Below are 18,283 nucleotides of genomic sequence, written 5' to 3' on the forward strand. Positions count from 1 at the left end.
CCCACCTGTGGCAACCATCTTAAATTATGCAGGCATGGGGACTTGATGGGTCTACAAGGAAACAGTAGTATATGCAAGAAAACATTCTTAATAGTATTGACGTTCAGGCACGCACATCAGAAATAAATGTGTCTTTTAGATAATAGGTGAAAATATAAGCCTCATCAAAGGCTCTGGTTTTGCTGACCTCATAGGTAGGGTTTGCATGGCCCTATTGGAATTTGAACATGTGTCTGCAGGTCACACATAGAGCTTCTTTATAGGCTAAGGGAGGATATCTTGGGAGCAACGTGCTCGCCTCGGAAACAAGACGACACAGAGCAACACAGGTTCGATTCCTGGGTCCGGGTTTAGAAACCTCTGGGTATTAAGCGCGTTATAAATAACAAATCATATCTGATAGACTACAACGTAGACATTAAAATTGTACTTACCTGGCGCCAATTTCCTTTTTGAAAACATGTGCTTCTTTTATTATTTTTCGAATCAAATTGTCTCTTTCTTTTCAGAATTGTGCCCATAGTAAATTATAGCACTAGACCAGTCACACAGAGTACAGAACATTTGAAAAAAAAATCTCACTTATCCTGTTTTCATCTATTAAATGATGTGCCAGAGAGAAAAAAAAGAACATATTGGAGTTTGTGGCTTTTAAAGCCTATTTATGAAACTGTGCAAGACCCTTTGGCCATGGGGATTACAGAGGAAGCCCAGTGGGTTAGATCTGAACCTCTTTTCTCGTGTTTCGCTCATTTTTGCCTGAAGGCTGCCATTATCCTTCTCCAGGTGGTAAGCGAATCCTCTTAACGGGAGAAGATCCGCATGAATTCCGCCCTGTTATCTTCAGTCGGAGAAAATGGATCTGACAAGAGCGAGTGATTCTGCTCTCCTGTGAAATGGTTGACGGTGAACTAGATGAGTGCCTGGCTTGCAGGACCTTGAGAACCACAGTAGGCTGGATGCACGGCCAGACGTGCCGCAATGAGCAAAGGGGTGAAGGATCCAGGCTGGTGCAAACTGCAATTGACCGCTGGCAATTCTCTGCACCACATTTTGGGAGGTCCCATTATCTAAAGAATAGCAGTATAAAAAATGTGATGTTTACCACAGATCTAAGCAGGTCATAGCGCAGTCACTAATAATCAAGGTTAGATTTGCATCATAGCATCAATTTAAGTGGCCAACTAGTACACCATCATCATGGAACCAACAATCAGCAGTTTAGGCCATGGTGGACTGGCTGCAAAATTTGGCATTGGGGCTGGATGGCATACACTGGGGCAACTGGCCCGCTGCAACAAATTAAACTCCGTCCTAATTTGCTATTATGCACACATCACAACCTGCTGATAACTAAAACTGCAATGAAAACCTGCTTTGGGCTGGTGTAAAAAAAAAAAAAGTAGGTAAACAGTTCCAGCTGTCTGCACTTGTAGCCTGGGTTCCATTGGCATACCAAATAGTAGGTAGAGGAATAGGGCCGAATCTGTTCAGAAATATCAGTTGGTCAGATTACCATAATCCATGCTTCCCTCTGACGGCTTAATTGTGCAGAGTACTGCCCTTTTTGCCCAGACATTATTGAAGATACAAAACATTTCCTACTCTTTTGCCCTCATATTTACATTCATATTATGAAAATCTGACTCAACGCTCTGTTGTATAGTTTGGCACTGCGTCTTTACAATAAACACCATTGCTATGTAGATCCTCAGAACCTTGATATGTCTCTTGGTATAGTGAAGCACAGTGAATTAGAAGGTCCCAGCTGTAAGAGCAGATCTATTTAGACTAAGGGAAACTTTGAACCCTACATATATTTGTTGGCACCAAGCCTTTTTTCTATGGGACTTGCTATAATGCAATTTTATATTATTTATTCTTTTTTGTGCTAAGAATCAAGTGTTTACCATTCCAGTTTCATTTTTGTGAGTACGTTATATATTTTTTGGGGGGAGGGGGATGTATTGTTTTTTATATGAGAAGTGTTCCAATTTGTATTGATTATTGTTTGTATTTTTTGTTTTTGTGAACATTGTTACTGTTCAAAATAAAGTGCATGAACTATGACCTGGCCTCTCTCCTGAATCTCCATCATCCTCCTCCTGTACAAATATCCATTTGTCCCCATCTGGAGTTTACGGGAGCTTGACATATAGATACTCTACACATTTCCACTTACATCAATGCAGCATCCATCAGGTGGTACCTTGTGGTGGCTGTTGTGACACTGGACCGCCTCTATAAAGCCAGGGTTATCCCTGCCTATGTTCTTATTGGGGGGTCCTTAAATCAGTAACAGGTCATGCATGGATGGGATGCAGAATAACTCTTACACCAAATAAGAATGACTCAGGAATGTGGCAAAGAAGTCTCCTTCAACAGTTTTAATATCAATTGTCTAAAACAGTGAGTTACAACGGACAATAATGGACGTTCTCTCTAAGCTTTTAATAAAAAACAACATTTACATAGCAAAATATCGTCATACATAACATCATACTGCGTGGCAAATAAGAGAAACCTATGGGGGATTGTGATATGCTCAAAGGGAACATCTCAGTATACTTTCTACATAGGGATGGGTGGTGATTGTGTCTCTCCAGTCATGTGAACTTAGGTCCACCCCTAGTGCAAGTCATCCTCATCACTTATTAGGTACGCAGTATATTATTGGGTCTCACAATATACAGCCTTTCGTTATAAGGTCCTCTATAATTGGTTGGCATGCTTGAACCCTTCTGGAACATTTGGCTCACTAGCAGCACATAAGCTGGTACTCCAGGTCCCAGTGGGTGGACTTTAACCATGTCTCCCCACCCAATTATCCCAACATCTCTCATCACTCATGCCTTCTGCCATTCAGATTGTCTTTGAATTTGGCCTTGCAAAGTATCCTTGCTCCTGTGAATAAAAGGGAGTACAGGCACATGCTACCTCAAGTCCAGAGTAGCATGCCCACCTTCTATTTCCAACCTTAGCTCACGTGACATGAGGCCGTATTTCGGCCTGTTTTGCAGCATTTAATTGTCTTTAATTAACAAACTTGGCACTCATGGTGTTCTTACTTTGTAGTTGAACACGAGACGATACAGCGGCTCACGGTTAATGTTCTTCAGATAGATAACCACTTCTTGGCCACTTCATCTTTTGGCACAAGGCCAGACAGCTCTTCCAGGCCTTTTTCCTGCTTTTAACTTCATGTTGATGCAAAACAGCTTTTCCGATCCTTCCTTCTTCGTGGGTCCGAGCGTACTAAACATCTGACACCGTTGTCTAACTTCTATATAATAATGGTGGTGCGGCCTGCAGTCTATTCACTACGTTTAACTAGCCTTTATGATGTCTACTTGCGTTGCTGCATCTGTACAGATATTGAACGACTTGCATTTTGCATGTCCATCCCGCATATGATGAACGTTTACTCAATTCTTTATTTCATCATCAGATTCCATAAAGTCGATACATCTTCTTCTTTAACCATTCTTCTCAGTGTGTCACGCTTGCTTCCTATGATGTCACCAGTTTCTCTTTCTTTCATCTTCATATTCGTTCAGGGATCTCCTCCAAGACATTGTCATCTCTACGGGATACAACATATAGGATTTTCTCAATGAATAACTTTTCTCAAAGACTCTCCATGGAATAGGCAATATACCTGGTGTCGTGCATGTTGCAATTTTCGGCTTCCAGCATATAGGAAGGATGGGGCGGGACTTCCTGCAGAGGCATTGAGCTGCTCCTCTACACTAAGATCAAACTACAAATATTTTAAATGCAGCACATTCAGTATATGTTATTGGAGACGGATTTACAGCATGGCATCTAATCTTTCCTCTTATGGATTCTTGTTTAAGGAACTTAAAGTGTGCTCATTAAAATTCTAATGCTTTGAAAGAGTCATATATTTTTATTTCTCATCACAACCTACAACAATAAGGAGTGGGCAATTGTTTCACCCTGCTGCCTCCTTTGGCTGTTGTAGCCATTGCTCCAACTCCTATAAAATCAAATCCTGATTCCCAGTTACCCAAATACACCATGGCCGCCTTAGAAAGCGCCACCAAAAGTGGATAGGGTGTGATCAACCCATAGTAACCTGGAATCCCAGTTAGCATGCATTGGGTTGGTTTGGTAAATGCATTTTTCCCAGGAGGTCAGAGCTGATCAACATTTATTACCTCAAAAATTATCGCAGTATTGATGTGAGAGAGGTGGTGCTCAAAGGAAACATAACTGATGTAATACGCCATTTCTTTGGACCAGCTATGTGCAGATACACGTACATGGCTTAGTCTGTGAGGTACGTGTATGCTACTGGCAAGATCAGTAAAGGTAGCTGTGCTGCTAGAGGGTATCAGAAGAAGCTGTCAGATACCTGAACATTAGATCAGACTGAAGAACAGACACAAGTGTTGTGTGTATGCCGGTGGCCTTGCCTGCTTATCACTGGGCAGAGGCTGGGTCAAGGCACAGTAAGACCAATAAACAGAGGTTTCTACCTGCCAGCTGAGTGTGGTGGAGATATCACGCAGTATTGCATTTTGAGAGACCCCATGGGGATTGCCCGGATTGTATCCTTGGGTCAAGGCAGTCTCATATTGGAGGAAGCACATTGGGCCTCATCATGTGTTTGGCCGTATATGGTAAAAGTGGCAGTAACAGAATACTTGCCACTTTTACCACACTGCCAAATATGGACTTGCCGCTAATCCCACCGGTGGAATTAGCCCCTGCGAAATTACCACCAACATCTGGCAGAATTTGCCCTGGCTCGAATTCTGCCTTCTGGAATTACTGCCAAGAATGAAGATTGTATTTCCGCATAACACAAGTCAAAATACTGCCAAAATACTGCTGAAAATGTGCTGCAATTCTGCTGAAAACACAGTTCACTTACCTCCACCCAAAAGGTGGAGGTAAATGCATAGAGGTGACAGAAAAGTAGTCACAGGTGCACCCAATACACTCTGAAGGACTACAAAAGGCTCGCACCAGACCCAAACACACAACACCTTGCTGCCACTCGCCGTCGCTAACTGGCACATGCAGCTCACTCTACTCCACATTGAGCTGCAGTGGCAGGAACAGCAGCACAGGGCAGAGGTGGCAGAGAGGAGGATGAGGAGATGTCATACAAGGTGAGGGCACATTTTCCAGATCAGGCCCTCACCCTGGACCTTAAATGATATCCAGCTGATTACACTGTACCGGCTGAACAAAAAGACTATTGTAGAACTACTCTCCCACATCCATGATGACATACAGAACAGTATTAACATCAGAACTGCCTTAACCCTGCTGCTGAAGCTTGTGCATGTACCAACACTCTCTGAGCATGCTGGATGGTATGTTCCATTCCACGTTTTTCATATGTGAGTGTGCATGTGTTGGAAGCACTCCTGTGCCATGCCTCCTGGCACACATCCCTGTCCACAATCCCTGGCACAGATCAATGCCACAAAAGCAATTATGCTATGCAGCAGCAAACTTGACTAAGCTAATTGTCACTCTGGACTGCACCCATGTATCATTGGTCACCCCCATGCATCCAAAGAAGTATACCGCAACAGGGATCAGTAACACTCCATGAATGTCAGGGCCACTTGTGATGCAGACCTTGTGATCACACACTGCGGTGCCCTCTTCACTGGTCACACAGATGATGCTATGGTCCTGGAGAACACAACACTGCCTGCATACATGGAGGACCATACAGACCAATAGACATGAATATGGAGTGAGTACAATTTCCATCAAACAAACTGTTCTGACAGCACTAGTGAAATGATATGTGAAAGGGGAGGAGACATTACAACACCTGATCAATGCATGCCCTGTCATGCATCCAGAACCTGCTCTCTCACCCGCACATGACAGCCAACAACCCACAGGCCTAGTACATGAATGGCAATGCAGTAGTATGTCAGTGATGCATGTTGCCCCAGCAAGTAAGCAGTACACACACACGCACAGAACGTCAGGAACCACAATGCAATTGAACACATACCTACACATCGAATGTCACAGTTCAACAGTGCACAAAGGCAATGCAACACTGGCAGAAAGTAATGCCATGCACTATTGTAACTATGAATGTGAAGCCATAATGGAAGGAACTCAGACACTGCAAACCTGCACAAGAACAAATAATCACCCATCACGGCACATGCACGATAGCAACACAGAGGCCTAACACAGACAACATGCATTCTGAAATGCCCATCATGGACCATGACAGTGACAAGTGCTGATTGTGAGCTGTGTGCATGGTTTAACATGACAATGCATATGTTCCTTATAGTAAATGACAAGACATTCAATTTATTTGATGGTAAATCATGTTTTACAGCAATTTAGGAAAAATGCATGGACAGAGTGTTCATCAATATGCCTTTAGAAAAGGCAACACATTCACAATGCACTGTGACTGACACCTGTGACCTTTGCCCTGGCAGGGGACTCTGGATACCCCCAGCTACCATGGCTAGAGACACCTGTGTGCAATCCACAGACACCAGAGGAGGTGGCCTACAATGAGGCCCAAATCAGGACCAGACTCTGTATTGAGGGGACCTTTGGTCTGCTGGAGGGTTGTTTCTGGTGTCTACATTGGACAGGAGAACCTTGATGTACAGGCCAGAGAAGGTTTGAAAAATATGTCTTGCCTGTGCCAGGATGCACAACATTTGCCTCAGCCAAAATGTCTCCTGTCCCCTCATTAGGACATGCCACCCCAGAAGACATTCACTCACTACTTGCAGGTCCAGGGCTACCACACGCTGAGCGGGACTAGGAAAGGGATGGTTGTCTGGTTCGGTAAAAACGAATTGACAATTATTTCTGAACGCATCCATAATCACCTGCTGCTCAAGCATATATGGATACGTTTTGAAGACATCACATTCACACAATAAGGAATCTCAGCATTGCTTCAAGTGAACTAGTATTCAACAGTTAAGTGTGAAAATATACATCCCCAGCACCCATCCCCACCTAAAAACCCATCCTGAACACACCATCCCAGACACCCCTTTGCCCCACTTCCACATCCACAAAACCCCTCCCACACCACCTGCAACACCCCCTTGACACCCAATCCCCATCTCCAACACACCATCCCCAACAACCCCCACCACCCACTTCCTTTGTGCCCATGAATAGAGTGCCATGACATGTCACTTCTGTGGCCTCTTGCCCTTGCCAGCCAGCTCGGGCACTGTTGGGGTCAGATTGCACAAGGAGCAACATCTGGGGGTGCTGGATAATGATCCCTCTGTTGGGTTGACGGAGGTGTAGGGCTTGGACTCCTATTTAATTTTTTATTTATCAAGAGCCAAAAGCCTGTAGACATCAGGGTGCCACAAAGACACAAGGACTGTGAAAAACAGAATGCACATAAAAGGCTCAAGGAGGGAGGAGATGGCCTCTGAGGGTAGCCTAGGTAAAGAGGTGGGTTTTCAGAAGTTTCCTAAAACACGGCAAGTGGATTTCTTTCCGTTGTCCAAGTGGAATGGTGTTCCAAGGTTGGGCTGCTAGAATGGGGAAAGATCTTCCCAGTCCCCTACAACTTTTTGCTCTAGGTACCACAAACAACTCCTTGGTGCTGGAACAGAGGCACCTCAGTGGAATGTGTAGCATAAAATGATCCTTCAAGTATTTAGGGTTGTTGCCAGAGATGCACTTGTGAGTCATGGTGATGGCTTTAAAGCAGATCCTAAATGAAACAGGAAGATACATACTCTCTTTTAGATAGATCGTAGACAAAACAAACAGCATTGTTCTGTACGATCTGCAAGGACTCAATGCAATGAGGTGAGGCCCGCAGTAGCAACTAATTTCAGTAGTCCGGGCATGGGAGCATGATTGCCCGGGCCAGAGTAGCTTTGTTTCTTTGTGACAGGAGGGATTTGGCATGTCTAAGCACTTTAAGGTGGTATTGTGCGCCGTGAATGATCCTGTTGACTTTAGCTATGGAGTTTACATCTGTGTTCATGTGGACACCAAAGGTTTTCACTTTTTTTCCGTATGGGAATAGCATGGTTGTTGATGAGCAGGCAGGAGTACTCGTCTGAGAGTTTACCTCTGGGATGTCTCGAACTGAACAGCAACAATTCCGTTTTTGAGGGGTTAAGGCACATGGAGTTTAAATCCATCCAGTCGTTCATAATAAAATGTATATGCTTTAGCCAAGCAATTTCTCGATTGTAATTACCATTCAGCTCAAAGATGAGTTCAGTGTCATATGCATAATTGGAAATGTATACATTGAGTGATGTTAGCAGATCACATAGAGGCCTAATAAATAGGTTGAACTATGCTGGGCATAAATATGCACCCTGTGGAAACCCCTCCTTGATAGGTTCTGATCCCGACGAGGCCTTCCCCAACACACACGTGAGGTCCTGTTATCAAGGAAGGAGGAGATCCAGTTGGTGGCACTCTCAGAGCATTGGACTAGGGAGGTTAACTGATTCAGGAGGCAGGGATGGTCTATCGGGTCAAGGGCAGCCGACAAGTCGAGAAGTATCAGCATACCTGCCTTCCCCTGTTCTACAATGCTAAACATTAAGGTCTGGATTTCCACCAAGGCTGTCTCCGTCCCATGGGCAGCCCGGAAACCTGATTGATATGGGTGGTGAAGGTCTTTGGATTCCAGGAGGGTTTGGAACTGATTCGTGGCAACCTTATCAATCACCTTTAGCAAAAAGGGCATATTAGTTATAGGCCACAGGTTGCTCGGGTTGCTTTGGTCTAGATCAGGCTTCATCGACAAGGGCAAGACAACCACATGCTTAAGACTGTCTGGTATGATGCCATCTCTAAATGAAGAATTGACAAAAAGATCCAGGAACGGGGAGAACATTTCGGGGTTTTGTGTCACAAATTTAGAGGGCAGAATTTTTCTCGCTCAAGAAGTTGGCAGTGTAGTTTTCATGGATGTCCGTTGCAGAGACTGGGGAAAAAGTACATATACCAGTGGGTCATGGCTATCCCATGGGATGTGGGGTGCGGTATGTGTTTCATAGAGGCCGCAATCGTTTTGCGAGATAATGAGCTTTTATCGGAAAATGCTAGTTGGACTATGCCACAATCTTCGTTGGAAGGGAAAAATTGCTGGGGTTGCACCATAGCTTTTTCTTGGTCTCGATTTCTTTGTTAAAGTCATGTTTTTTTTGCATCACAAATGAGGCAGTTAGAGACAGTGCAAACCTGTGTCCAGGCGTCTTTGTTCTCCCAAGACGGGTCTTTGAACCATGCCCTTTCTGGTCTTCTCGTTTTTGTTTTGTTTGGACCAGCAAGGGAGTAAACAAGAGCTGTTTACCAGGAGTGTGCCTCACTGTTTTCTGTCTGAGGGGGGTGACTTCGTCCAAGAGATAGGTTAGGTGGGTGTTGTAGGAGTCAACCAACACTTCTGGCGAGTCTGGGTATGTTCCATGATAAGCTTCCGACACCTATACAGAGCCTCAAGGTAGACTCTATTAAGGTTTCTGCTAGCTATTTTTCGAGTTTTTGAATGCTGTCTGTTGGGCAGCTGGGGTATGGATATATCTCAAATGATGACAGAGTGGTCTGGCCAGGGGCATGCTTCAGTAAGGGGAGTGCTTAGACTGATATTCGTTGTGGTAATCCAGTCAAGGATGTGTCCCCCTGAGTGGGTTGCCTCAGTGTTAAGAATTTTGAAATTGGCAGCATGCAGTGCCTTTCCCAATTCCCTAGTGTCCCTGTCGCTTGGTATCCTCAGCCAGTGACTCATGTCTCGAATTACGATAGTGGAGTTGTTAGCGGTGTTAAGCATAGCCAAGATGCTCAGTAATGCCTCATTGAAATGTATGTCAGGTGGATGGTAAACAAGTACAAAATTAATGGGGAAGTTAGTGTTGGGAGTGAGCCTTAGATGGATACTGTCATAACCAGTGCAAGTAATAGGAGCCTCATACACATGCCATTCTGACTTGACAATAAAAGCGAGGTCCCCTCCACAACCCAGGGAATGTTTTTTTTTAAAAAGTGGTAGCCCGAAGGTACGCTGAGACCTATGTTAGGGCCACATGAGTCATTAAGCCAGGTCTCTGTGAGGCCCATGATGTCAAGGTTATTTCCTACATGTTTCGGTGGCGACCGTGTGTTCAATAGCGCCACTTTGATGGAGTGGAAAGTTTTGGCAGTGCATCCCAAAGTGGATGGTATATTCATTCCACTCAGGGGACCCAGGAAGACCTTCCCATTAGCATGGTTGGTTTGGTTGGCAGCTATAGTGCGTAAGATGGGTACATTAGTGTTGGGGTGATGCGTGTTAATTTTACTCACATCTATCCACCATGAGTCAATTAGCTCAGAGAGCCGTGGATGGGGCGGGAGGGCTGTGCTGAGGGTGCCCTCTTGATGCTACATGGAGGGCATAAGCTCCTCTGGGGGAGCCGTCTTGAGTGGATCTGATATTGCCGGAAGCAGGTTGGGGCTGATGATAGCATTGGGACTGTCTGTACCAGGGCTTGCCTCATGGTGCAGTGTTTACATACGTACGGTCGTTCGGACCAGGATACTTTCAACTATCCGCTTGAGCAGTAACATTTGTGTATTAAGGAACAATATATGTTGTGGGTGGACGCCCATGGTAATCGCAGAGCCTACCTTACTGCAGGGTGAAGTAGCCTCTGGGGTGCTGGATGCCGTGCGTCCGGCTCGGACCGGCGGAGACCAGGCTGGTCTCAGGTGCGCTGGTGCTGGTGCACTTGGAGACCCAATATGAGGAGGTAGATAACTGCTGGGAGATGTTTTCCACGCAGTGAGGTAGACGCTACGTGCTGGTTATCTAAAACCGGCTGCTTCAAGAACAAGTTAACCATCAACTTGAATGCAGCGCTGTAGTCAGGAAATATAATATCCCCACAAAGTCAAACAAGATGGAACATTAGAATCTGCTCAGAATGACTTTTCAAATCTGCTCAGAGCAGCACAAGTGGTTCACAGTACTCTACAATGTATACAGGCACATGTAGCAAGACACTCGTCTTAGTCCCAGATGTGCTGTACTGCCCACAGCCTGCAGGAATGGAGTGACTCAGCAGATGCTGACATGCCCTTGGTGTGCTCCCTCATCCTCTGTCCAACAGCAGTAGACTGGGAGAGCTGCCAGCACTGGTATATGCTCCTGGATAGTCTCTGGACACTGTCCCTGATTGCCTGCAGGAGCTGCACCTGCTGCCCTGCAAGATATTCAATGGACACTGGGAGTTGCTCCATGTCATCCAGCCTCGCCCATATCGCTGCCAGTGAGTGTTGTGGCACTGGCTGTGTGCTCTGGAGTGGGCCAGGACTGAAGCAGGGTGGCCTGAGTTTTAAATCTCCTCCAGCTCCACTGGGAACAGGAGTGAGAACAGTGGGTGTCTGTCAGTCATCATTCATGCACATAAGGCTAGCAAGACACTAATGCAGCATGAAGTCTGATCTTTCTATACACATTTTTTATGATGGGCATGGCTGGTTTCAGGCCAATGAGTACAGCTACTGCTAGGTGGGAGAAGTGTCTGCTGATGGTGTATATGGTGCATGCATGTGCACGTTGCCTGTTTGCATGTCAATATTGCTTGTTGTTGTGTTGGTGCATGGGGTTATTTTGGCAACATGGACCATCACAGCACACATGGGTGCTTCTCTTGGTTCCATGGCTTCACATGCACATTTCCCATGCACTGCATATGCATTACAACAGTATCCCACCTTCCCTGGCAGATTCATGTAATCACTGTGCTTTTGTACTGATTTCAATGTGGTTGCCATTGTGCTCATCTATGCTGATGAAAGCATGCTCTTGGCCACTGCATATGGAAGTGGGAACTGAAAGACTCACCACCATCCCATTGGCTGCTTTCTCCAACATCTGCACTGCCGATCCCCTCTATTCCTTCCATGTGGAGGATGGAGATTTCCTTCTCCTCCCATGTAGTCTGGGTGAGGGATTCCATGGTGGCACCTCCTATGGCTGAGGTCTCTATTGTGTGCATGGTGATGATTCTGCAGACATGAGCCTTGAGGTCATTCCACCTCTTATGGCAGGCTTCACTGTCCTGTGGGACAATGTCCACTGCCAGCACCTTGCCCCTGATGATGGCCCAGATGGCAGCCTTCCTCTGGCCAGAGATCCTGCACTGTCTGGTCCTGTACGGCTCCTCAGCATGGCTGATGACCTCATCAACCAGCACATCGAGTTCTGCTTCTATGAAAATTTGTTTCCAAAGCATCATCTCTGTCACCTTAGGCTTCCCCTTTTCGAGTGACATGATTGTGCCAAGCCTGGTCTCTGAATGGCGTGGAGAATCCTGTGGATTCCCCACTAAAACTCAGACTAGAGTCCCCTCCCAGGTGGACAGGAGAGGACAGACACTTCCTGATCCCAATCCTAGGGGTGGTGTACTGTGGGAGGATCAACTGGGTCGAGACAGGGCCCAGGGTGGTGGGGAGAGATTGCAAGGCGAGACATGGTACGGTTGCTTGGATAATTCCAGGAACATTCTGAGAGAGATTCTAGCTTTTTGCCATTCTGAAGAATGTCCACCTATAGCCAGAATTAAGGTAACAACACATAGGAATAACAAGTCTAAAACTGTCCTAACCCCAGAACCAATTTCTTGCCCCCCTAAAAGTATCCATCCACCCGAGACCAAAGTTGCACCAAAATGGATGATGGAAATGTGTTCATTCTTATTCCAGCTATCTCCAAGAAGACTAACTATTACTGTTCCTCTTCTAAAAATGTTAAGAGAAGTGAAACCGTGGAAAACACCATTGAAGGAGTAAAAAGATCACATTTTCCACAAAGGGACTACATCTCCCAGAACCCCTCAGGGACTGTGACGAAGAAGAGGGCTAAAGAGGCATGCAGAGGTGGGGAACAGGCAGGCAAGCCTTAAACCCTATGGCAAGGTCAGCCAATTAAGACTGGGGTTCTGCACTTAAAGCCAATCAACCCACCCGAGAAAAATAAAAGGCTGCTACAGGAGGGTGTCACAAAGAGAATTTGGAGCAGGAGCTGAAAGTGGGCAGTCCACATGCTAGTGTGACCACGGAAGCAACGCCGGAGTTGTTCCTAAGCTCAAAAACCCTGCTGCATTGGATTAGACTGGAGAAAGCCGGAAGTCTTTCCAGGTGCACCTGATTGTTGTGAATGCATAGCTGAAGTCCTGTATTTTACCTGAGATCATGTGCAGAAGCATGCAGAGGGAAACTGGAGAGAGGGAGAATCTCCATTAATGAGGCACGATCCGAAACACCAATGCTGAGGAAAGTAGTGGATCCTGAGAATGCCTGTAGTTGAAGTAGCATAGGAAAAGAAGATGACATCTGTGATGTCATCTTTGATGTCCTGGGTGTTAGTCTTAGCAGTGCACGGTGGTGGCGCGAGTTATGGTTGCTTAACTTACCGTAACTCGCGAATTTCGGAGGTTTTTAGGTTTTACTTGTAACCATAACTTCCCTTTAACATCCCTTTAACAACGTTTTTTTATTTGAACTTCATAGGTTTATATTAGTGCAACTTAACGATAACGTCCCTTTAACAAAGTTTTTTCACTGAATTTCATGGGTTTTTACCAGTGCATGCTATTTTCCTTACTAATATCATACTTACCCCAATATAGCAACACTTCTCTCCAATTTACGTTTCACCTTAACCCTCTTCCATTTCCCACCTTCAAGCATCATTTTTAACTCTTCTATACACTTTTTGCAACTTTCTCCACTATTTTTGCATCTGTCGACGTCCGCAAACGTCTGATATAATCACAGACCTTCCGGAGAGTGCACCGTGACCATGCACTCACACGCAGCATGATGATGTGTCTGCGAAGGCGTCCGCACTTCAGAATCGGGTCCATGCTTGGAAGACTGTTTGGAACTGCATTTTCCGTCTGATCTAGGATCTTTTAAGCTCAAAATGTCCCCTTGCACATCTCATAAACCTATCCTTACTCATTATCCATTAACAATCTAGTGCAAAGCACATACTTGGATGAATAGTAGTAAAACTGCTATTTCTCTTGGAAATGGCATCAGATATTGCCCTCCCTCCTCCCCAACAGCCACCACCACCACCACCAGCTGGAGGACCTACACAACAGAAAACACGCAGTACTTCCAAAGACAATGAAGAGGACCAAGAATACGTGCCTACCTCTAGCACCCAGAGAGAATCTGTAGAAAGGACAATCCTGTTCCAAGATGGCCACCATGGAAAGAGAAGGCAGGGTGCCGTACAGAGCCCCTCTTCGCTTTCTATGGCAGCCTGCAGAACCTTATGACCATATTACCACAAGCATGTTTTTTTCCCTTTCAAACCTATCCTACTTTCGAATAATTTTACCACAAAGCCGGTCCCAGGTGGACTTGGCCACTTTAACACCATTTTACATCCCTTGCGGTCATGGCCAATAGCCAGATTGTCTGTGTCATGACCGTATGCCATGACACAGACAATCTGGCTACTGTCCACGGCCAAAGCTATACCTCAGTCACCAAAGGTATATGACAATTTTTTGTACCTACATTATGACACTTGTCAAAAAATAAAACATGGGCACATTTGCAAAACTATGGTTTAATGTCCTTGCCAATGCTCCTCACGAGTTTGCTCGAAATCCACCCATGTTTTATTTTTTTCAAAAGTCTCAAAATGTACATACACACAATAGTCATATAAATTAGCCCCCACTTGACAACATCCATTCAGTCTTTACACGAACATTGAAGGTTGGGTCTATAATCTTTCTCAAAAGTTTTGTCCACATTTGACAAATAGCAACAAAGTTATAAGCTACCTAAAAATGTTGAGACCCCCCCTCTAATTTCGCTCCCTCTTGAGAAAATCCCACCAAACTTTACAAAACCATGTATATCTAGATCCAAAATCATTTTGACAAATGTGCAGATTCGTCAAATGACACCACATGTACATGCCTTTACAATATTTTGGGACACCCCCTCTAATTTTGCCCCCTCTTGACAGAATCCCATAAAACTTTGCAAAACCATTCAAGATTAGGGGCCTCATTACACGGACGGCGGTAAGGGTTAACGGTCACCGTTAATGGTACCGGTGACCGTTAACCCTTACCGCCTTACTACGAGGTCCTTTTGCGGGTTGGAGACTTTAATGCCTGCTTTTTGCAGGCATTAAAAACCAACCCGCAAAGGGACCAGGGAGATAATTACGGTACCGCAATTTGCGGTGCCGTAATTAGCACCTTCCCTATTCCCATGATGCCCTATGGGGCAAAAATGGGAATGGGGAAGGGCAATGGGGGAAGGGTGAATTACCGCCCCACCAACCTTGGAATAGGGCGGTAATTCCCCTTTCCACCAAGGCGGTGCCGGTATTTTACCGGCATGGACCAAGGTGCTAACAGCACCTTGGTCCACCGCTGTCCGTGTAATGAGGCCCTAGGTCTAGAATGAAACTGCAAAATTACAATGCAGTTTCATTGAGTGGCGCTAAAGTTATAAGCAATCCAAAAACTGCTTTTCCTTGTAATGCAGAAATAGGTACAGATGTCCTAGGATATCTGAAGTGTCCGCGGACACCAAAGGACTGCCCCAGAACATCTGGAGTGTTCGCAGACTGTTGGGAGTGAAACAACCCGTTTTTTGGCTTCTTATGGCCATATCCCATCCCATCATCATGCCCCCACCACCTCCTCAGAGATTGTTTGTTGAGTTTGACAAGTGCAATGTTGCTTTTTTTTTTCTTTTTCACTGCGCTGTCCGCGGACCCCAAAAAAGTCTGCGAATCCAACATGGTGGGTGTTTCGCCATAATCGACGCATTTCACATTGTCTCACCACCGAATCAGCAGCTGTGTGTCTATATCCAAGGACCACGCAAAAGCCAGCAAATTTTTCTGGGCCAATCGGAGGCATGTACGCAGATCGAACAGGGAAGTGAGTCCGCGGACCTGACGTAGATATCACAAATTTTTTTGCCTTACATTTTGGTTCTTTAAAAAATAAAAACTTCTGGACAGAGTTACACCAAATTAACAAAAGCACGCTTTCGGGACCAAGCCACCGCTCCTGCCGCAAATTTGGTGAAAATCCGTCCAGCAGTTTGGGCTGTAGGCATGAGCAAAGTTGTTTTCCCATTATGTCTTTGGGAAAAAATACCCCCCCTATAACTTTGCCCCCCCCTTGACCAAACCTCACCAAACTTTGCAAAAAAAAAAAAATCAGAGTGGGCCGCAAAGTTTGGTGAGGATTCGTCCAGGGGGAACAAAGTTATCAACCACCCAAAAAGTGCTCTTCCTATGTGTTTAGTATCTTAACCATAACTACATGGCCCCCACCGCAGGCCATGTTATATATATATATATATATATATGTAAAATAATTCTCTGTGGATGATTGTTTATTAGGGTCAGGGCATGTGCACATCGATTCTTCCCCTGAGACCGAGCCCACTCTCATCTTAAATTCTACTTAGGTTTACCTCACATGGGAGAGGAAATATTATTGTCAGAAATAAAAAGCAGAATTACCCTGAACTGAAATGGAATATACATTATATCAGCCATTTTAACAATACACCCACACTGTGAAACTGTCTGAATAAGTGTATACGTTTATAGCTCCAAAAACATTCATGTTTGGGTGAGGACATTGAAATGAGCATGAAGCAAAGCATGCATTATATATTTAGAGATCTAAACATACAACACCTTATTCATAAACATATTTTTCAAAGATCAGTGTTCATTCTTATCTTTTCAAAATGCGTTTACATTCTATGCAAAACACCCAGAAACCCTCATTGGTGCTAATTGTCCCATTTCTCGTAATCATAGAGGTACTTCAAAATAGTACAATGGGAGTGAACCAAACACTGCATTTTCGAATGATAATCTTCGGTCTGAAAACAATGTAAACGGTTATTCTAGGTCATGATAATATGCTTAGCTCAGTAAAACAAGGGTAACATTTCATTTTCATTATGACTACAACATATAGAGAGTGATCAATTGAAATGAACATTGCTATATATTTAGTACAGCTAAATAATTCATTTTATTAAATAGCTTCTTCTGCAGATAAACACACAGTTTTCTCTCTCAAGATATCCCGCCTTCATGGAAAAATTTGAGCTCCGATCAACACCAATGATTGTTTCTTTGTGAGCACAAAGGCAATATTTAATTGCATTTGTTTGCCGTTGATTGGTTGGAAGTGATGTGCAAAGTCTAATAACTAAGAGAAACATGGAAAATAACAAATACCTAACAAATATATGTGTAGACCATTCAGTCTGGTCTTCTGGCCCCTTCTAAGGTCTCTCAGAACCCCACTACCCATCATTGACCCTATCAGCATCCCGTTCACCTTACTCCGTGCAGGCAATGTGCTCTGAGTGGGATGTGTTTTTATTTCTAGTTGTGCTTCTGTTAGTAAATTCTGGGGTTGCTCTAGTGAATGTTCACCTCACAGTGGGACCCTCCCCCACAGCGAGAGAGAGAGAGGGAGACAGAGGGCCTCATTACACGGAAGGCGGTAATGGTTAACGGCCACCGTTAATGGTAACGGTGGCCGTTAACCATTACCGCCTTACTACGAGGTCCCTTAGCGGGTTGGTGTTTTAACGCCTGCTTTTTGCAGGCGTTAAAAACCAACCCGCTAAGGGACCTCGGAGCTAATTACGGCACCGCAAAATTGCGGTGCCGTAATTAGCGCCTTCCCCATTCCCATAGAGCCCTATGGGGCAGAAATGGGAATGGGGAAGGGCAATGGCGGAAGGGGGATTTACCGCCCCACCAACCTTGGAATGGGGCGGTAAATCCCCTTTCCGCCAAGGCGGTGCCGGCAATTTACCGGCATGGTCCAGGGTGCTAATAGCACCCTGGACCACCGCCTTCTGTGTAATGAGGCCCAGAGACATACAGTGAGATCGAGAGAGATAGCACAGACATAGAGAGAGTGAGAGAGAAAGAACTCGAGATCCGTGCATGATATTCCTGGTGCAGCTCGCCGCAATATAAATATCTGTAATAATAGTAACAAATGCACATAATGAGAAATAGAAATATGTGCATTTGAGTCAATAATGCTCAAAAACACGAGAATCAGGCATTGCATAGTCTTATCATAATGTTGACACAATGAAACAGAGATACTTTACTTACCCGAGAAAGATAGACAGATATATCTGTCATATAATTTACCTCAAATAGCAAAAAATAAAACTGATAATGATTCTCTTTTGTGGATTTAAAGAAATGCTCTTGGTCATTATAGGTGTAGAC

Source organism: Ambystoma mexicanum, chromosome 12, assembly GCF_040938575.1.
Source record: "Ambystoma mexicanum isolate Mex_15411 chromosome 12, UKY_AmexF1_1, whole genome shotgun sequence".
NCBI lineage: Eukaryota > Metazoa > Chordata > Amphibia > Caudata > Ambystomatidae > Ambystoma > Ambystoma mexicanum.